Raw genomic sequence first — 23,525 nt, 5'->3', positions numbered from 1 at the left:
AAACTGAGATGAAAATTAGGTAGAAACAAAAGAGGAAAATATTTCTTCTCAGAAAGTGGGAGCAGAGAATTCTTTCATAAAAAAAGAGCTTATTTGTGCCCCATGTTTCTGAGACTTAAGAAAGAGCAAGCCAGGAGCTCTCCACTGGATTTTTAAAATAGAAATGAGTGGTGGCCCTTTCAAAGCAATCACTGGTGGTGTAGAACTTGTGAAAACAGAAGGAGGACATTGAGGAGAAAGCTGAAGTGGAAAATCTAAGGATGGGACTTTTTTCCAGAATGTTTTGCCCTAATGTCCCTGTAGTTTGCAAGATGAAAGTAAGTTGTGGGAATTTTTAATAATAAATGTACAGTATTTTTTATGCTGATAACATAGTAGCATCTGAGTCATATTACCAATAGTTTATTAAGATCAAATTACAAACATCAGAAAATATCAGAATATTAGTTAATTCTGTATTGTAGATTTACAAGTTCATCTTAACCATGAAAAAGTCTGTCACTACACCCTTGTTCATCCATTGATTGCACACTGACCTCTGGATCAAAGTATTTAATTTATAAAAATAAGTTTGTGATTAAATATTAAGTAAGAATGGCATCACAAAAGTAAATGTGAGTATGATTTCCAACCCCAGTCCCATAGATAGGTCAATGTATGCCTTTTGAGCTAGAGATATTCTTGTTTTTTTTCTAGAGCATAAAAATATTGTTTTATTTTACTAAAATTAAAAATAAAAATAAAAACATAGCGATTGAAAAAGAAAAGGCATTATAATTTTCTTGTCAGCATTTGTGTCTTAACAATCAGAGAAAGAAACCTGCTTTGTTTAGCAAACAACAGCAAGCTGTTGGCAAAGGGCTTTGAGGTGGAGAGTGTGCTGACCCATAGTTCCCATGACATCACAGTTGTAGGATCTGTCACATTCTGAAAATGCCAAAACACCCATTCAAAAATCTCAGCCAATTTGGCAATTGCAAGTACTATGCAGGGACTGTACTTCTTTATGAAAGCCAGAAATATATTCCAAAAATATATTTTAAATAGACTTTGTCATTGGTATCCAATATCAAAAATATTATCTAGGAAATAAATGGTAACAAATAAATTAAAATATATTTTTCTTCATCAAGTTATCTGATGAACCCAGCATCATGTATAATAGAACTTTGAGAACTAAATTCACCATAATATATAATTCAGCAGCTTGATTCAGCATACTAATTCTAAAGTAATTTAAAAAAATACAAATAGGTAGTTACAAAAGTCATGGGAACATAAAGTGTAGCATAGGGAATATAGTTAATAATCTATATATATAAAGAGCCAGGGTCCATAACATACACAAGGATCCAAGGCTCGACCTAACGCCCAGGCTGCATGTGCAGCAGGCTCTGGTGGGTGGGGACTTATGCTTGTGGCCACGGGGACAGGGTCAGGGGAGGTGGGGCTGGCACTCACACTCACTCACAACCGCACACACACACACACACACACAGACACACACAGTGCCCATCAGCTCACAGCATTTTCTCTGTTTCTTTCCTTCCGTCCCAGCAGGCTCTGGGAGCCTCTCTCAGAAGGAAGCCCCAGGGCAGGCAGAGGGTGGAGCTGCCCCCACTGGCCCTGCCCCCTCCCAGCCAGGAAAGAGGAAGAAGGAAAGAGGAAGGCAGGGAGGCCTGCAGGACTGCTGAGAAAGACAAAGAGAGACAGAAACTGGGAGAGATTGGGATGGGGAGATGGAAACAAAACAGACTGGACCAGACCAGGCCTGGATGGAAGGGAGGGCAGGCAGAGGTGGAGCTTCCTCCACTGGCCCCACCCTCTCCCAGCCAGAAAAGTGGAAGAGGGAGAAAGGGAGGCTGGGAGGCTAGAGGACTGCTGAGAAAAACAAAGAGGCAGAGGCTGGGAGAGACTGGCATGGAGAGATAGAAACAAAATAGCAATATTAAAAGATTTCCTCTAATTAATTTCTTTTTAATGTGCACGAATTTTGTGCACTGGACCACTACTACCGTATTGTAATAACTATGTGCAGTACCAGGTGGATACTGGAAATATTGGAGGAAGAGGAAACACTTCGTAAAATATATGATTGTCTAAATACTATGTTGTACATCAGAGACTAATCCAAAATAATATTGAATGTCAACACGAATTGAAATATTAAAAAAATAAATAAACTGACGAACAAAATAGATCCAGAGACATAGAAACACAGAACAGGAAAAAAAAAAATAAAACAAGAGGTTAGAAATAAAAATTAATATATCTTTAAAACAAATGGAAAATCAAAATATAGGTAGTGCTTATTATAGATTGGTGCTTAGAATTTGCTTCAGCACTTAACTGGTTGTATCAATGTCACTGCCACTTGCATATGCTATTATGGCATGTGCTCATATACCATGTCTGCCCTGTGTTTTTGGAATAAATTGGTCTATTTCCTGAAGCAACCATTACATAGCAAATGATTCCACAAAATATAACTAAGGCCCAATGAGATAATATACATACAACTTAAAGCCATCTGCTATTCCTAATGTTGTTTATTTCATAAATAAGTATTGATTTAATCTCAGACATTTATAAACTGATCAGGTGAAGGAAAGCAATGTTGAAAATAAGAATTGAATTTTCTCAAATTGCTATGGATTATACATAAAGCAGTCACAAAACTGAGTTCTGAAGTCATGTCTGAGTCATTGTTTCATACTCAATATTATAATAAACATTGGTTGCATAAAATATACAATAGTTACCATATTTGTGTAAAACCCAAAGTATGATTGACAATAATGTAAAAACAATAATAATTATTATATGCTGAGGCTCTACTAATAAATGAACACTGTACTAAGAAATGTAATGTTTTTTAATTTAATCTTAAAAGTGACATTGTGAATATGATGTCATTATTACCCTTATTGTAGAGATGAAGTTTAAAGGGATTGAGTAATACGTCCACAAAATAGTAAGTGGCGGTGACTCCAGGGAAGAATGATGGCTAAACTAAGTATCACCAAGAATAAAAGTTATGGCTAAATGAAGTATCACCATGAATAATAACTAATATTGAGTTAAAATTGAAGAGTAATATTCTTTTGGGCTTTTTGCTTTGCTTGTTTTTTTAATGAGAATAGCATACCCCAGGTGTGTTGATCAATTATTTACTGCTGAAAAAAATGAAGTTATTTAGTTTTTAGTGATATTGTCTATATATTCTGGATTTATTTTTACCATTTTATGTAACAGAGCTTGACCAGAAAGATATGTAGACCACAAAGAAAAGAGAATAGATTGGAGAACTAGAGGTGAGTGTTGGACATGGTTTCTGACACATGGAACTTACTCAAAGAGAACAAATCAGAAACCTATTTAACTTTTGAAGAAAATGTACCATTTAAAAGAAGGCTTTAAAAAAGTATGTGTTTGGGAAAGGGCTTTGATAAATACTTAAAAAAAAATCCTGGGCTCATAATCTGGCTGGAAAAGAAATAAAGCTCCAAAATCATATGCCAATATGGCTGAGAACAACAAGGAACGTGGAAAAGCATCCCAGAGATCTGATCGAGAAGACGGGTAAAAATTTGCAAGGAAGCAGCTCCAGACAGCAGAAATGGTAGCCAGGCAAAATTCCCCAGCCCAGAATAGGAGCTTTCTCATAGTCTGTCTGGCAGGAGTTTTGCATTACTACTTCCAAAATAAGAATATTTTGTGTTCATGCTCTTTTTGTTTCACCATTAAGTAACTGAGTGGTTTGGGAGAGAAAGGTGTGTAAGTAACATATCTCTTTAGGTCTCTAGACCAAAAGAAGTAATATTTGGATCCAATTGAGAAGAGTGAATAGCGTTTAAATATCCTAGATTTTGAGATGGATGCCACCACGGGTGTAATTTGGGGGTTGACAGCTTTGGGAAGGTTGAATGTGTTCTGAATGGGAAGAAAAATGAAAAGGACACTAGTGACCAGATGGGACTGACTGGATACTCACCAATTCTATTGACTGTTTGGAGTGCACATTAGGATGCTTGCCAGACTTCTTTGTAGTGAGATTGTGGCTTTGTGTGTGATTTTATTCTGTACACACACACACACACACACACACACACACAGTGTTTGTTAATAAAACACCACTTCCAAGGATAAATCTTAAAACTTCCCTCTCTCTCTTTCCCTTTCTCTCTCTCACCTCCCCTCTATCTTTTAATCCCTTCTTCCTTCCCTCTCTCTTTTTACCCTATTTCTGTAGCCATATGCAAAGGACTTTAGGACAGTAGAGCCACACTATAGAAGGAGCCTAGATTTTTAAGTCAAAAACAGACTCCTAGAAGACCATGGTCTACTTATAACAGATCATGAGAGAAAAGATATATATTTTAACCTAAAACACTTTGATTTAAGGGAGGTTTGTTATGGCAGATAGCAGTATTACTCTGTCTAATATGTGACTCATGCACCATATATATTTTACCCAAATCTTGTTTATTTGCTCATCTATTCTTTTTTTTTTTTTATTCTGTCCTAAACACACACACACACACACACACACACACACACACACACACACACACACCTGTGTGTGCAGAGAGAGAGATGAAGAGAAATCAAGTAAGTGAGGTATTCCTAATGGTAAAGGAGTAGAATAATACCATTTTCATGTGATGAGTGCTCACACAGCAAGAGCATATCTCAAAAATCTAGCCACCCAGAAATTACAAAATGATTACACCTCCATTTGGTAATATAAAATAGTGGAGAAAAAGAAAACCATTAAGTAAATGTTATCCACTGTATATGAATATAAAATTATGAAGCATAAAGCAGGGCAGGTCTCTGAGCTAAGCTAGAGGAGTTCTGGCTGATTCCTGATATGAGTCTAATGATGAGTCAATGGCCAAGCTATTTATAACCGAGTCTGTCCCAGCAAGAGCTAAGAGCCTGTGCAAAGCTACATTACAACTGATACCTCTGCTGGCAGCTACCACACTAAAACAGCACTTGCAATGCCATCAATGCAGCTTTCCCACATAATAAACCAACGAATCCTTTATGTTATCTCAGCTTCCATATTCTTTCTTATGGAATGAGAATATTAACAACGATATACAAGCTAACCTCCAATTTGGAAAGCTGCCTACAACAGAATTATCAAACATTTTTGCCTTTGTTGAAAAAAGCATGATTTCAACTCTTAAAAGAAGATGAACCTTTAACAAATGTGAGAAAATTAGTCTGATTTAGTGTAATCCATTGTAAATCTTAGGCTGATTATATATAGCAAAATAACTTTCCCAGGGCAAGTGCATCCTAGAGAATATTATCCAGAACACTGAAAATTCAGTGCGGATTGTTATAGTCACACTGCAAAAATTCATTTGAAAACTATACTTTTGGGGACTGAATAAATTTGTCTGCACAAACCTAAAAGGGAGTTAAAACATAGTATAAACAATATGCCTTCATTTTGCATAAATAGAAAGTTGAACAACTTCAACATTTAGCACTGCCATCTAACCCAGATAATTACAAAGAGCACATATTTCAGGTTTAATGGGCTTCTCCCACTTGTGCCATTATCTGGGACTCATATTATTTAGCTTGAATCAGGATTAATATATTTTGAAGTTGCTAGAATCTTTATTTTTAATAGTCTGCACAGTACCTTAAAGATACTAAAACTGATGAATGAGTGACCCACTAGAACAGGAATTCTCCAACTTTGGAATGTATCAGGAGACCTTGTTAAACTCATTGCTAGCTCCATCATCAGATTTTCTGATTCAATAGGTTTAGTAAGTTCTAAAAATTTGCATTTTTAACAAGATTCCAGTGAGGTTGATACTGATGGTCTAGAGATCACACTTTGAGAATCACTTTACTAGAATATTAGAACATGAATGAGAATACATCACAAATGACCTCATTTAGTCACCATCAGAATTCAAAAGTGAATGATCTAACTCCTCAGTTATTTTCTCTAAAGATAATGGGAACTTGATCTTGTGCATTAAAATTTATTAGAAACTTTTCTAAAACCTTCCAGGTTTAAAGATATGAATAGATACTTGATAGAGTTTTTATGATCGATAAAAATAAGGCATGGAAACATTTGACCTGGCACACAGCCAGCATATATTAAGTTGGAAAATCTTATATAATAAAGAGGTAATATGCAAATTCACTGTCACTCCAACACACAAGATGGCTACCCCCATGTAGTCAAAGATGGCCCCCCATGTGGACACAAGATGGTTACCATTAGATGGCCAGCAGTGGAGGGCAGTTGGGGATGATCAGGCCTGCAGGGGAGGGCAGTTGGGGAAGGACCAGGCCTGCAGGAAAGGGCAATTGGAGGGAACCAGGCCTGCAGAACAGAGCAGTTGGGGGCAACCAGGACAGCAAGGGAGAGCAATTAGGGGCCCTCAGGTCAGCAGGGGAGGGCAGTTAAGGGCAATTGGGCAGGCAGGGGAGCAATTAGGCATCAATCAGGCTGGCAGAGAAGTGGTTAGGGGGGATCAAGCTGGCAGGCAGAAGAATTTAGGGACAATCAGGCAGGAAGGCAGGTGAGCAGTTGGGAGCCAGCAGTCCTGGATTGTGAGAGGGATGTCAGACTGCCCACTTGGATTGGGTCTAAAAGGGTAGTCAGACATCCCTCGAGGGGTCCCAGATTGGAGTGAGTGCAGGCTAGGTTGATGGACACTCCCCCCCTCCACATGCACAAATTTCATGCACCGGGCCTCTAGTGTTTGGATAACATGGAACATGAAAATGCATAAGTATGCAAAATGCTGAATCCATGTTTCATCTTCACATTACAGATGAAAATCAGTTGCTCATACTCATCTTAGATAAATGTGAGGAGTCCCCACCATATCAAATCTCAGTCTCCTCAAGTTGGAAAATTATCTAAGCCATTCTGGCAATAGATTTCAAGTCTCCTATGGCCTCAGACTCCTGAGCTCTCTTAACCCTCTTTACCTTGCAAAATATGGAATAAAGAAAACTTTATAGACTTTCAAAGAATCCAATTTTCCTTTTCAAGGCCAGTGTTTCTAGCTCAAAAAAATATGTAATTTATATTTATGAAGGGCCCATATTTCCTTGGTCAGCTCTCATCTGCTTCTAAGGTAAACCTCAAGGTCAGGTTGGAAAGAAGGATCTTCAGAGTGCCCACTGGAAACAGACAGATTGGCCGGACAATTTCTTCTGCTATTGCCTCCCAAGGACAATTAACTGATTTTTGTCTTTCAGCTGTGGCAGACAAATATAAATCAGCCAGCTGCTATAGACACATTCCCTCCTAAAAGCACAATTTTAAAAAAAGTAATAAAAGTGAAGGGGGAAATATTTTTAAATAACAATATTTATGATGGATTGCTTGAATGACTATTTTAAATCTTTTTTTAACCTCTTGACAGAATTAAAAATTAATAGAAGACACTGATAAAGATAGGAGGTGAATAATAAAAAGCTCATGAAAGGTTTTGATGAATTACTTCTGTGTCAAGACAGAGTTGAGCCAGGGATAGGGAAAGGCTACTGGCTTTACAGACTTTCAAACATATATTGCAAATTCACAGACCCGTAGAATTTGAATGACATCAACGACCTCTCCTCAGGTCTGCAAAGCAAGACCATGGCTGCTGAAAAGATTTCAATGCAATAAAAGCATTTAGGGAAAGCATATTTTGTCACTATTGAGAACTTAGAAGTGCACCTGGCCTCAGAACTAAAGAAGGCCCGGTGCACAAAATTCATGCATAAAGGGTGTGTGTCCCTCAGCCCATCCTGCACCCTCTCCAATCTGGGACGCCTTGAAGGAGGTCTGACTGCTCATTTAGGCCCAATCCAGGAATTGGGCCTAAACAGGCAGTTGGACATCCCTCTCAAAATCCAGGATTGCTGGCTCCCAACCACTTGCCTGCCTGCCTGCCTGCCTGATTGCCCCTAACCATTTCTGCCTCCCAGACTGATCACCCCCTAACCACTCCCCTGCCAGCCTGATCAACACCTAACTGCTCCCCTGCCAGGCCAATTGTCCCTGACTGCTCTCCCCTGCCAGCCTGGTTGCTCCTAAGTATCCTCCCCTGCAGATCTGGTCCCACAGAACTCCCTCCCCTACAGATCCAGTTGTTCCCAACTGCCCTCCTTTGCTGGCTCAGTCACCTCTAACTGCCCTCCCTTTCAGGCCTGGTCCCTCCCAACTACCCTCCCCTGCTGGCCTTATCACCCACAACTGCCCTCCCCTGCCAGCCATCTTGTAGCACCCATCTTGTTTCCATATGGGGGTGGCCATCTTGTATGTTAGAGTGACAGTCAATTTGCATATTACCTCTGTATTATATAGGATATATTGAAAAGCATCTTAACTTTAAAGGACATCATGTAAGATTTCATCTGTAAGAAGGCAGAGGAGGATAGGATACAAAGGGTCTAGCAAGTGAGCAAAAACAGCAACACTGAATAAAAACAGATGAAGCCTGAAGTATAAACATATTATTTATTCATTTGACACTCTGGAATAAAACAAGATTTACATGTTCTGAATTCATTAAATATTAGAATTTTTCAGGGATAGCAAAACTAAAAAGATGAAAAGTAGGGGCAATAATCATTCTAGGTCCCAAGAGGGCATGTAGTCACTCTTGCTCCCATGAATACTATTAATTGCTCTCACTAACACCCTCCAAATTTTGCTCAACGTTTCCTATATCATAGGGAATCTCATGTGTTACAATTGTCTTCACTGGTTTCTGATAATTTATCAAAATTAGCAAATAATGTGATTTTATATAGGTTTTCTATTTCAGCATCACCAGTTTTTACATGGTCATATAATTATTCACATTTTCCAGATGTAGAGATAGAAGTTATTTGACCAGGAGACACAACGGATGCTTACAACAGGAGTTTAAACACTTGAATCCAGAACTCTTAAAAGTGATGAGCACAGACTGCAGAGGAAGCAGCAGTAGGATTTTGAATATTTGAAGAATAAAGTGGGGTAATACCAATAGCTATAAGGTCAATGAAACCAAACAACTGGTTGGGATCTGACACTTGCCCCAGACTTTTGGGTAGCTGCCAAACTGTGCTAGAGAAGAAATGCAACATGAGGAGAAAGTATAGATGGTGCAATGACCATTAACAAATCTATACCTTATCCTCTGTCTTAAGGTAGCTGCTTTGTTTGTTTGTTTGTTTGTTTTGTTTGTTTTAATAATAAACTCTTCTGCTATTCCACAGAAAGCAAGACTGAAATTAATGAAACCTACTTGCTCAGCTCCAACAGTGGGCTATGCCTGAGGAATACTTGATAACTTTCTGGGAACAGTTCAGGGGCAGCACATGGACCAAGACACCAAGATGGAGTGAATGGACCACTGTGGGAAAGCACTGGGAGAAAAAGGGTGGTCTTTCTCCCTTCAGTAACATCTCTAAACAAAACACTAGTGCAGTCTTGAAGGGGTTAGCAGACCACATTTGTTTGGAATAAACACAACATAAAAGACAAATTGAAAATGAGAGAAACTGATGATATAAACTGATGATATCCTCAAACTCATGAAACTTTAGACCTGGACTCAGCTGTGCTCAGTCATATGAAATCATAAACTATTTATTTTATTAACCTACTGAGTTGATTACCATCACTTCCAGCCAAAATGTCCTGATTTCAACAGTGTCCCCATTTTCTGAATTTAAAACTAGGATTCTTTTTTTTTTTAAAAGCAATGTTACCTAAAGGCAGTGCTAAGATTTAGTATTTTAAAAGAGAGCTATTCATGCAACTACAACAATAACATAGCTGACACTAAGTGCCAAGCACTGTTTAAAGCACTTCATAAATATTGTCATTTAATTCTTACAATACATTATCATAATACTCATTCTCTGGGTAAGGAAAATGAGTCCATGCTCAAATAACTTTTCCAAGGTCACACAGATAACATGTTATTGATTATGAAGTCCTTCAAGGTCAGTATCAATTCTTCTCTTGGTTCAGGCTGCTATCACAGAATACTATAGACAATGTGGCTTAAACAGCATCATTTATTTCCCATAGTTCTGGAAGGTGGGAGGTCTAAAATGAAGGTGCTGGTAGATTTGGTGTCTGGTAAGGACTTTCTTCCAGGTTTACAAATGGAAGAAACGGGGAGAGAGAGGAGGGAAGGGAGGGGTGTGGAAAGATGAGAGAAAGAGAGAATGAGGGGAGTAAAAAGCAGCAGAAGAGCTCTCTGGTCTGTTCTTATAAGGCACTAATTCCATCATGAGGCCTCCACCCTCATGACTTCATCTAACCCTAATTACTCCCCAAAGGCCCTACCTTTTAATACCATATCACACTGGGGCCCGGAGCAAGTCTTCAACATGTGAATTTTGGGGGTTCATGTACATTCAGTCAACACTAGTGCTAGCCTAGAGTAGCCAGAACCAAAGGAATGCAGCTGTATGATTATGAGTTTCCATCTTCCCCAAACTCTTGTTCATTGTATGGGTTTCATGCACTGCTAATGCTCCATCATTCCAGAGCATTGATGGTGGGAGTGTAAGTGAACCATATTACAAATAACTTAGAGATGTGGAGAGAGAGAGAGAGAGAGAGAGAGAGAGAGAGAGAGAGAGAGAGAGAGAGAGAGAGAGAGAGAGAGAGAGAGAGAGAGAGAGAGAGAGAGAGAGAGAGAGGAATTCCACATATCTATCTTCATAGAATTATAGAGACAATTATTTTTGAAAAGGAGAAGCAGATTGTAGAGAAAATTATGCAAATTTGGAGTCTCGTAATGTATACATCCATTACAGCCGGAAAGTGTCCCATTTGCAAATAAACATATGCCTAAAATGCACCAATTAGCACTGCCTAAAATGTAGGACAGTTCTTGCAGATACTATAAATATTCACTATATTAAAACATAAAACAAAAAATACTTAAGGGATATTTGACTCCAGAACTTTAAAATATTTTATAAAAAAAGTTGTTACATATTTAATGAGAATATATCCAATCTGAAAATGGAAAACTATGTTCATGCTTTGGAAAGTCAAAGGAAGGAATTTTTTAAAATGTAGCCTTAATGTAACTTCAGGTTGAAATCATAATGATGTTTATGATAATGATGAAGAAACATCCATAAAAAATATAAGAACAAATATTTTTTTCACACCATTAACACCAAATTTTACTCTTTGCAGGTAGTGGCCAAGTAGCAAGCATTGCTATAGGGTAATTTTTAGTTTTGTTTTGTTTTCTTCTTCTCCATATTGCTTCTGCATCCAGTGTGGCTTTTGACAGGCATAGAATAAGGCTACCATTTTCCATACAGATGTTCCACTATACTGGTGCTGAAAAAATACACAAAATTCCCAATACACAGCTGTATTTGTATCTTTTCTTATTCTGGGTTGAGCAATAAAGGGACCCTTACAGTGTGTGTGTGTGTGTGTGTATGTGGTGTGTGTGTGTGTGTGTGTGTGTGTATGTGGTGTGTGTGTGTGTGTATGTGGGGTGTGTGTGTGTGTATGTGGGGTGTGTGTGTGTGTGTGTGTGTGTGTGTATGTGGGGTGTGTGTGTGTGTGTGTGTGTGTGTATGTGGGGTGTGTGTGTGTGTGTGTGTGTGTGAGTGTGTAACTGTTCAGTCCTGTTTACCTTCCTCTCTGCCCAGGATTTGGTGTGTTCTGCTCCCAAACTCCTGGGTCCCACCTTAGGAATGATTTTCCAGCTGACTTCCCTATGCTATCTGGCTTTGGGTCCAGAAGCCTTATTCAGGGAAACTGCAAAGCCCATGTGTTCTGTCTTCAGTGGCTCCCTCTGAGATCTCTCCTGGGCTTTGGGGAACAGTGTCCGGAAGGAGGGGACCATTACATCTCATCCTTCCCAAGGAGAACAGGTGGAAGGGGAAAGCTTGCTAACTAGGGCTCTGAGGTGCTCTCCTCTCTCAGTGTTCTCCAGTTGCTGACATAGATCTTCCTTGTGTTTCAGTTTGGCCTTTGACAGATCATCCTGGAAAATCTGGACAGGAACCCTTATCTTCTCCCATCCCGAGAATGAAGTTAGAGTGACTTACTCAGATAAGCTCATTAGGGCAGGAATTTTTGTGACAATGAGCTACATGGCTTTAGGGTGTCCTAGGAAAACTTGGAAGTCTTAAAGGACAGACAACCTACACTAAGAAGCTCCAGGTGGCCCAGCGACCTTTGCTGCCTTGGCTTCCTTGGCACTGGGTGCCCCTTCCTCAATGGGGACCACCTGCTAGCGTTTGGAATCATCATTAACTATGAAGCAGGATGGTTAAGAAGACATACCAACCCATGAATTCTCTGTCACCTTGTCGGAGCATCATTCAAATTGAACCCTCGCCATCATGTGAGCATTCACATAGACTGGCAGCTCTCAAGCTTGCTCTTGTCCTTCTCTGCCCCTTAAGGAACACAACTGTGGCCATAAGCAAGAGGATGAGTAAGGTCTGGGAGATTTTCACACCTAGAAACCCAGGTGCCCCAGGAAGCAGAGCCATAGGTGAGGAAGAGTTCCAGGCCACTGGCCAGCAGCAGGGAGGCCCCTAGGAAGTGCACTGCTTCCTTGTTACTGTTGCATCCGGCCAGGAGGAGAGACACGGGACAAAGAGGGTGAGGCCCAGGGCCCTGTACACAGCAGCCTGGAGAGGACCAAGCCAACCTGAGGAGCCCCCAGGATCTGCAGCCCAGGGAACTGGTGGCACTATAGAGAGTCTTGTTCTATAGGCAGAAGTTGTAGAAGTCTGTTATCAGGTTAGGCAAATCATTAAGGGTGCCTGCCCTCCAGAGGGAAGTGTAGGTCAGCCAGGAGATGACTGTGATAGTGAGGATAACCAGCTAGTTACCCTGACTTAGCCTTGGGATGCTCATTTTCTCATGCCCTTTTCAGGGAAATCCTTCTGGGTACAGTTCTGGAGTCTGGGAATCCCCAAATCAAGGTACTGACAGATTTGGTGTCTGGTGCGGCCCACTTCCTGGTTCATAGATGGGGCTTTCTAGCGGTGTCTTTACATGATGAAAAGGGTATTTTTACTTTGCTTTTTTGTTTAAATTATTGTTTAAATATGTTTTCATTGATTTCAGAGAGGGAGAGATAGAAACACCAATGGTGAGAGAGAATCATTGATCAGCTGCCTCCTGTACACCCCACACCAGAAATAGAGCCCGCAACCCTGGCATGTGTCCTGACTGAGTATTGAACCATGACCTCCTGGTCCATAGGTCAATGAACCTATGAGCTACACCAGCCATGGAGTATTTTTAGTTTTTAATTATCATTCTTATTAAAGGAAATTTATCAAAATATTTAATAATCTTATAAAATAAGTATTTTACAAAAATGTATTACAACCCTATTAAAAAAAAACCATCACTGGGATATTAGTTTAGGGAAATATGTCTAGTTCAACTGGCAAAATGCTACTATTTACTCTTATATTTATGATCCCATATAATAAAAGCCTAATATTTAAATTGTCTCCTCGGCCAGTTATTTAACTGTTTAATCAAGAGTTCAACCTCTAGCTATGACCGCCAGAGGGTGGTGACCAACCTCCAAAAGTGCCCAGGCAGGGGGCTGCTACCTTTCACTGGCTACCTGGGGGCAGGGATGGCAGGGAAAGAGGTGCAGTGAGAATGTGGGTTGTCCACTGAGCTCGCTCTCACTCTCCTCCAGCGTGCTAGGGATCACTTGTCAGGGAAGCCTCTACACTCAATTGCTGGGAGCCCATGAGGAGCCTGACATGCACCAACATGGCCTCTTTAGGGTGAGCTGAGCCACAGCCGCCAGGACCACAGGGGCCTGTCAGGCTCCCTGTGGATTTTCACAGGAACCAGTCTGGGAGATCAGCCAGGAGAGAACACACTGCCCGCCCAGCTTCTGTGTAGTGCCACTGGGCAGCCCAGAGGCTCATGCTGCACCCAAGCCCACTGCATTCAGCTGTGCTCACCACATCTCTGAATGGGGACTTGGGCACCAAAGACTCAGGCAGAGGGGCTTATGTGGGGGTCCAGGTGCTGCCCAGGGCCCAGAGGTCAGCTGGGACCTACCCTTCCATGCCAGACAGACACTTGCACTTTGATCTTCAGCCAGGACTGGGGACCGCACCCATGTAAGAATTTCATGCACCGGGACTCTAGTAGAAATATAAAGTTAGTAAGTTTTTTTTTTTTTTCTTAATATATTTTTCTTGATTTTTTACAGAAAAGAAGGGAGAGGGATAGATAGTTAGAAACATCGATGAGAGAGGAACTTCAATCAGCTGCCTCCTGCACAACCCCCACCGGGAATGTGCCTGCAACCAGCGTACATGCCCTTGACTGGAATCGAACCTGGGACCCTTTAGTCCACAGGCGGACGCTCTATCCAATAAGCCAAACCGGTTTCGGCTAAAGTTAGTAAGTTTTAAATTATTTTTCTCAATTTAAACTAAAGAAAGATCTCATGATAAAGCTCAAAGCATGTGAGAACTTTGCAGAATGGCTTGTGCAATGATGGTGAAGTGGCAACATGCAGAAAGCCAGGAACCTGAAGATGGTCATTCTATCTGAGCAGAATGCTCATCAGGACTAACGAGATGTGTGTATAGTGACACATGTTATGAGGTAATTTTGCATATGCATAGGAAAATACCCTCAGTGTTATTTCACATTTGAACCTTGCATCTAACCAGAGAAGAAATGCCAGACACAGGGACTGATATTTAACAGGTGCTAACTGCACTTTTTGTTGTTTTTGTCTTATTTGTTGGCTTAATGAGTGCAAATAATAAATGCCAACAAGTACTTAATTTCCCCAGATTCAGAGTTTGTGCTTGATGTATGCCATGCAAGAAGCCATAGTGCATGGAAAAAGAGGCACAGATGGAAAACCTGCCTCTGCCATTCATCATGTATGACCAAAGGCAGGCAATTGTTTTCCTTAGTTTTCATTGACTTTTTTAAAAAGTAGTTTTATTAGCTATCCTTTTGTTTGCAAGTAGAAGTGTAGTTCAAAATAACTTTTGTTTGGAAAGTGAGTAATTGCTTTAGTATGGCTGCTTCTAAAGGTGGAAACATTGTCTTGTGGCCCCTCTCCCACTTCCTCTCCTAACCTTTCATTTGCTTTGCTCTCTTGTCTGGGTCACTATGCAAAATAATGCTGAAATATGGAACATCCCCTGTGTGGCCAGAGGAGGGGGCTGTGGCAGCTCCAGGTTACATTCATTGTCAGGGAGGAGGGAGGATACATTTTCTGTCTCCTGGGGCTTATATCACTGCATTGAGCTGCCCATTCCTGAAACAATCAGCATGGCCAGGGGTGTATATTACTCTAAAGTATAAGGCTGTATGGCATGATTCCCCCTATGGCCCTACCAGGAGCACATTTTGATTTCATTCCCAAAGAACCAAGGGACTAGAGAAGTGGTTTCCCAAAGGAAAAAGACAATGGGCAAAACTTCCAGAATTATAAGTGAGAATGATTTGTAAGTAATATCCAACCCATAACAGGTCAAATGTGAAAGTGGAACAAAGATGTTTTCAGACATGTGAGCCTCTTAACATTTATTTCCTGTATATGGTTTTTCAAGAAATTATTGGAGATATTCTAGATTTTTTAAAAGCAGGAAATCAAGAAAAAGACAACATGGGTTAATCTCCTTTCCATACTTCTATATCTCAGAATCCATTTTGTTCATCAGTTTATTTTGTTCCTTAGATTCCACATATGAGTGAGGTTATGTGATACTTGTCTTTCTCTGACATGCTTATTGTGGGGAAGGAGGGGATTTGGTTGGAAAGTTTGTAAGGAGGAATCTCTGAAAGGCCAGGGGCCTCTAGGGGGACCTTGCTTAAAGGTGGCTGCCCTTGCCTTGACTTTTCCAAATGAGTCTGAGCCCCGGGTGTCTTACTGGAATCTTTATGTTTAGTCTTTAGACGTCCCTGCTAAAAGACATGCAGACACATGTGTCTTCTCAAGGATGCTTACCCTGCTGGTAGTATCTAGAAGTTAATTTTAGTTTAAGCTGTTGTTACAATAAAAGCCCAAGGAGGCAGGTGAATGGGGCTGTTTGGTTTCTGAAGCCAAGCAGTCCCTTAGCCCTCTCTTTCACAGAAATGTGTGTCAGAGTAATCATTCATCCATCACTCAGGGTCTGCCAGTCATCCCTGGCAGCTTATTTTGCTTGGCATAATGTTCTCCAGGTCCATCCATGCTGTTATGAATGGTAAAAGTTCTTTCTTTTTTATTGCCATGTATTATTCCATTCTGTAAATATTTCATTTTTTTAATACACTCATCTACTGATATGCACTTGGGTTGTTTCCGTATCTTAGTTATTGTAAATTGTGCTGCTATGAGCATAGGGGTGCATATACTCTTATTCTTTCTGATTGGTGTTTTGGGTTTCTTAGAATGTATTCCTAGAAGTGGGGTCACTAGGTCAAATGGCATTTAGATTTTTAATTTCTTGGGGGAAACTCATACTGTTTACCATAGTGGCTACACCAGACTGCATCCCCACAGCAGTGTACTCAGGTTTCGTTCTCCCCACATTCTCACCAGCACTTATCATTTGTTGACTGTCAATGGAAGCCAATCTGGCATAAGTGAGGTGATACCTCATTGTCTGGTATTTTATTTTTAATATCTTTTTTAATTGATTTTTTTTTTATTTTGGAGAGAAAAGAAGGGAGAGGGTTAGAGAGATAGAAACAGAGATGAGGTGGAAACATCGATTGGATGCCTCCTACAAATCCCCTACTTGGGATTGAGCTAAAAAACCTGGCATGCGCCTGACAGGGAATCAAACTGGTTCATGGGTTGATACTCAACCACTGAGTCATACTATCTGGGCTCAATGTCATTTTAATTTGCATCTTTCTGATGATTAATGACTTAATAATCAAAGAATTTATATGCATATATGCATAACCCATGGACACAGACAACCAGTGTGATGAAGGAAGGCCTGGGTCTAGGGTTGGAGGGAAGTCGATGGAGAAAAAAAGGGAACATCTGTAGTACTTTCAACAATAAAGACAAAATTAAAAAAAGAATTAATAGAAAATAAAGTTTCTTTTAGATAAATTAAAACAACAACATGGGAACAAGAAAACATGGATTCCAAATAAGTGATACAAAGAATCACCAAGATGTTAACAAAAGGTAGCCCCACATGAGTTCTACACAGCTGCCCTGGTAAGATTGCAGAAGCAGACACAGGGTCACAAAGCAAATTGATAATATATATAGTGTATGTGAGGAACTTGAGGATAATTTGACAATTCTGTCAGAATGTTTTGAACTCAACTTATAAATAATACATGGAAAATAGAACAAAAGATAACAAATGAGATAGTTAATACATATAGGGGGGAAAACTGCCAAACACTTTTGAACTAAGGAAAAGTAATTATGGTATACCACATAGCTTTACTGTCCATATTACATGTCCTAATAATGCAATCACTGACTTCTGAATGAACCAAAAAGGTGAATATATATATATATATATATATATATATATATATATATATATCCTCAATGGAAGGATGAGGTGATTATATCTATATATCTATATATCTATATATCTATATATCTATATATCTATATATCTATATATCTATATATATATATCTATATATATATAGATATATAGATTTATAGCTATATAGCTATATAGATATATAGCTATATAGCTAGATATATAGATATATATATAGATATATAGATATATAGATATATAGATATATAGATATATAGATATATCTTCAATAGAAGGATGAGGCTATAGATATCCTCAATGGAAGGATGAGGGAAGAGGAAACAGACATCAGTGAAGGAAATGTAGAAAAAGTTAATTTCTTTCTTTTTTTTTAATATATTTTATTGATTTTATACAGAGAGGAAGGGAGAGAGATAGAGAGTTAGAAACATCGATGAGAGAGTCATCGATCAGCTGCCTCTTGCACACCCCTTACCAGGGATATGCCCGCAACCAAGGTACATGCCCTTGACCGGAATCGAACCCGGGACCCTTCAGTCTCCAAGCAGACGCTTTATCCATTGAGCCAAACTGGTCCCGGCTAGAAAAAGTTAATTTCTTATTGTAATATGGATGCATAAAACTGAAAAGTAGAAAACCTGCCTAATCCTGTTGTTCATAAATATGGAAGTTTGAAGACTTGCAAATAGAAGCCTTGATAGTGATTCCTTCTGATAAGTAAGAATCAGGAAAGGAAGGGACTGAAGTGATGTTTGCAATGATAAATCATGACTGTTTAAACTATAAATATGTATTATTTTTGTTATATATATAATATAATTTATATGCTATATATCATACCAATGATATATTTTACAAAGATGACAATTAAAATTCCCATAAATAGATACATTCAAATGAATAAATAGATACATTTGAAGAATAGGGAGGGAGAATTTTCAAAGATAATGTAAAGGTTTCAAAACTTTACTCATGACAATTGACTAAGGGAAAAAGGAATATTCTTTTTCATGGTTTTTATTTATCTCAGTGACTATGCTAGTTAAAAAAGACACATAATCTATCTATCTATCTATCTATCTATCTATCTATCTATCTATCTATATAAATAAGGCTAAGAGACCATCACAACCGAAACAACCGAACAGAGGATTGAACAGGCTGTGTGGGGTGACCAGACCAGCAGGAGGGTGCAGTGAGGGGCAACCAAACAACTGAACAGGAGGCTGCATAGGGCAACCAGGCTGGAGGGATAGGGGGAGTTGGGGGTGACTAGGCCAGCAGTGGGGGCAGATAGGGGAGATCAGACAGGCAGGCAGGTGAGCTGTTAGGAGCCAGTGGTGGGATCGGGCCTAAACTGGCAGTTGGATATCCCCTAAGGGATCCCAAATTGGAGAGGGTGCAGGTTGGGCTGATGCCCGCCCCCCCCCCCCCATGCACAAACTTCATACACTGTGCCTCTAGTATTTATATATTTGCTTTGATAAACTCTGCTTTTAACTAAAGGGGCAATATCTTCTAAAAATCTACAATTATGTTAGTTTATGATTTCTCCATGACAGTCTTCCAATTAATTGTGGTTACATTAATATGATTTATACTACAAAAGGTTGTATGCATCACTCCATTTAATAGTGTCATTTTAATTAGAAGTGGAAAGGAGTATTTAAATCACATTTCATAGTAGTGAAGTCTCCAGAGGAAGAAATTTCATTTTCATGCAGCCTTTAGAATCACATGCGTCTCAACATGAGCATCAAGGCACTTTTTTTTTCACATTAGGCTCTTATGAGCAATTTGGAAGGAACTCTTAAAGCTGGTGGCCATTCCTTAAACTGAGACCTCTGAATTAGGTAATTTACAAGAGCTTGTCTTTAAGAAAGTTGTACCTGATCGGAAATTCAATCGTCCTTATCTCAGACATAGAGACAGAATTGATCAGAAAGCAATAGTTACCCTCCAAGTTAGCAAAAAGTGAGCCAGCACCACCCACACAGAGGACAGTAGACAGCACCAAAGCCATAGAAAGTAAGGAGGGTAGGTCAGCATCAGTAAATCAGAAGAGAACATCACTCACTGGCTGTGGTGACAGTGTTTCAGTCACCTGGAGACTTCAATAAAAGAGAGGAGGGACATGAACTGGCTTAGGGGTGTGGCTCCAGTAAGAAAGTACTGAGGCCCTAATGGGTTTGTTCAGTGATTAGAGCATCAGCTCATGGACTGAAGGGCTTCAGTTTCAATTCCAGTCAAGGGCAAGCACCTCAGTAGAAGCTCAATCCCCGGTCGAAGTATGGGCAGGATGCAACCAATTGATGTGTCTCTCTCACATTGATGTTTCTCTCTCTCTCTCTCTCTCTCTCTCTCTATATATATATATATATATATATATATATATATATATATATATATAGAGAGAGAGAGAGAGAGAGAGAGAGAGAGAGAGAGAGTGGAAGGGAGGGATATATATATATATATATATATATATATATATATATATATATATCCCTCCCTTCCACTCTCTCTAAATTAAATGTAAAAATATCCTCAGGTGAGGATTAACAAAAGAAAAGAAAAGAAAAGAAAAGAAAAGAAAAGAAAAGAAAAGAAAAGAAAAGAAAAGAAAAGAAAAGAAAAGAAAAGAAAAGGGGGGAAATACAAGAGAAAGGAAGAGGAGAGGAGAAGAAAGGGGAGGGAAGGGAAGGGATGGGAAGGAAAGAAGTGGTGGTGCAGGTCGGGACATCTGAGCTAGCATTACTTTTATAATACTCTTATTGTAACCATGTCACCTGGCTTTCCCTTTTCCTAGCTGAGTCACATTGGAAAATGTGGATGATACAATTACTATAGAGAAATGTCAAACACACTAGGCAACTGATTTGCATGAAGTATATTCTGTCTTTAAAGCAGCACTCTTATCTGGAGACACAAAAATGTCTCTATACTTTGTTTACAGATTTGGTCTACAAGAGCCATTATCTTCTCTTTAACTCTTATGTCTATATAATCTATGTATATTCAAATTTATACATGTTTAGTATTGCTCAACTTCACATAATAACTTTAAAATGCTCCTGGTATATAGCTATCATGATTTATTTATAATGATCAGTAGAATCATTGGTAAGAGAGATGGTAGGGATCGTCCATTACCACTATTGTCAGGATTTTTAAAAGGGGACCTTTAAAATAATATTATAAACTAGAAATCCGATGCATGAATTTGTGCATGGGGAAGGGGGAGGAACTGTGGGAGGTTGGCCACTGGCTCTGAGGAGGGAGACAGCCCTCGACCCCCCTGAGAAAGGGGCCATGTTCACTGCCACCCACCCCTGATTCCCTGTCACAGCCTGGGACCCAAAGGTCCCAGGGAGATGAGGTGATGGTCACCAGGCTGGGCCCAGAATAAACGGACACCGGATGTTGATGATTCCCTGCCACTGCGTGGTTTCCTTCTTCCCCCCTCTTCCTTCCTTCTCCACTGTGCCTCCACTGTGGTGGGGGGCGTGGCCCCCAGAGAAGTGAGAGGACAGGAGCGGGAGCAAGACAAACCCCTGTGTTGAGGGCTGACTTTCAATAGATGGCAGCGAGGGAGCTGCTCTTGCAGTGTGTGTCATATGGTCAACCGGTCATTCCAGTTGTTCTGGTCATTCCGTTGTAACAGTTGCTTGGGAATTTATATATATAGATGTCATGAGAATGAAAATTTGCTATTGGAAATAATTTAGAAAAACAGATTCAGGAATGCAATAGACTGAACGTTTCTCCCCCCTCCCCCCAGAATTGATGTTGAAATCCTAACCCCCAGTGTGATGGCATTAGGCGGTGGGGTTTCTGGGGGTGATTAGTTCACAGGGTGAAGCCCTCAAGTATGGGATTTGTGCCCTTACAAAGGAGACCTCAGAGAGCTTCCTCATGCCTCCTGCCATGTGAGGATACAGCAAAAAATGACAGTCTCTGAATCAGGAAGGGGGCTCTCACCAGTTACCAAATATGCCATCACCTTGATCTTAAATTTCCCAGCTTCCAAAACTATGAGAAAAAAATATTTTCTCTTTATAAGCCATGAAGTCTATAGTAGTCTATTGTGGCAGCTCAAATGACTAATACAAGGAAAAGTGGAATAGTAAAAAAGCATAAATAATTCTGCTTATAAAAAGTTAGATGTGTGCATGTGTGTGTGTGCATATGAATATGTCTGTACACGTTTAATGTTGTCAGTCTAAGGAATTAATTATCTTCCATTCACGTAACCAATGCTGTACATTCACTGAGAAAGCTGACATTATTGCACAGTTGGCTTGAAATTTTCAATTCACCACAGTTCAGCTCTGTTTCCCCAGCAACCACAGTGTAGCACCTCATGCATAGACTTTTTTTTTTTTTTTTGTAGCCTTAACCTACATGTGTGCAGTAAGGTTGCTAATCTTTGATGTGGCATTTATAAGTTTTATTGGTTATATAAGCCTAAACCTGTGGTTTCTTTCCTGCATTTGAAAATTCAATGACAATTCTACATTAGGAGTAATCTTAAGGTACAAAATTGAGAAAAAAGAAAAGCATAATTGTGAAAGTTTGGGTATTAGGCTATATTTTATATAAAACAATTGATTAGCTCTTTGAAAAACATGAGGATTTGACAATACATCTGTGAAAAGAAATATGACCCAAGTTTTGAAAACCCTTCTCTTCACAAACACACACACACACACACACACACACACACACACACACACACACACACACACAGATACCCTGGAACAATTAGGGTGTCTCCTGAGCCACTGACACTCCTCCACATGTCCTTGCATGTGCTCACAAGGGTAATCTTAGCTGCTGCTGGATGATGACTATTTCATGAATTTACTTTTTCTTCCATTTCTTTTTCCTTAAGACTAAATGGCTTATGACTTTTTAACCACTCTTCTTTAAGCATCTACAGCTCCTGGCTTCCTATGAACTGCATCAACTGAGCCTATTGCACTTACTGCTTTTGTATAGGGCTACTTTATCCTTCAGAGAAAAGTATCCCATGGTCACACACACACACACACACACACACACACACACACAAAATGGGTATTCCCTTGAATGGTCCAAGGTAATGGTTAAACAGTATATGTAAAAACAGCTTTTGGACAATTATTTGGCCTAAAAGACAGATAGTTTTAACTCAACTAAGTAATTCTATTTATTGTCTGTATACATCATTTATTTCATTTTTGCATAAAATTACTGATCAAAAATCATTCAACTGCATAGTTTGACAACTCTATAAAATTATGGTATAGCTTTTTCATGATTCTTAGTAATTAACTATTCTCCTTTAGATAAAACCTTCTTTTCTATCACACATGAGAAATGGATGTCATGACATAGGTGACCATCACCAGCTGCTTACCTCTACCCAACACATAAACTTTGTATACCAATAATTATTTTCCTCTTGTCTCAGGAGAAATGAATCTATCTACATCTAAAGTATGACACCTCTATTCTGGATACTGCAATCACTACCACTTTACTGACCTTGGGAATTTTCTCCAGTCATAAATCTTTCTGCTGTATATTGGTAGTCTTTTTTTTCCCTACTGTTAGTTTTTCCTCCTATGCTGATGCATATGCTTGTTTTTCACCTTAAAAATTAAAATATAATAAAATAAATTTAAATAAATTTTTGTTTGTTCTCCACCTATTATTTATTTTTTTCTTTCACTTCTAGATGACCCTCATATAGTTTACATTCAATATATATATATATATATATATATATATATATATATATAAGCCTAAGAGTCTGTTATGCTTGAACAACTGGAACACTGGAATGACCAGTTAATCAGTCACTATGGTATGCACTGACCACCAGAGGGAAGAAGCTCAACACAGTAGCTGTGTTGGTCAGTGAGCTCCCACAGCCAACCTCCCACAGCCCCTTCCCCATGCTGGCCAGCCCCCACAATAGGCCCTGATTGCCAGCCAGGCTGAGGAACCCCACCTGTGCATGAATGCATGCATCAGGC

This window comes from Pipistrellus hanaki (assembly GCF_964339955.1).
Source record: "Pipistrellus hanaki genome assembly, chromosome: 3".
NCBI lineage: Eukaryota > Metazoa > Chordata > Mammalia > Chiroptera > Vespertilionidae > Pipistrellus > Pipistrellus hanaki.
This window is presented reverse-complemented; position numbering follows the sequence as displayed.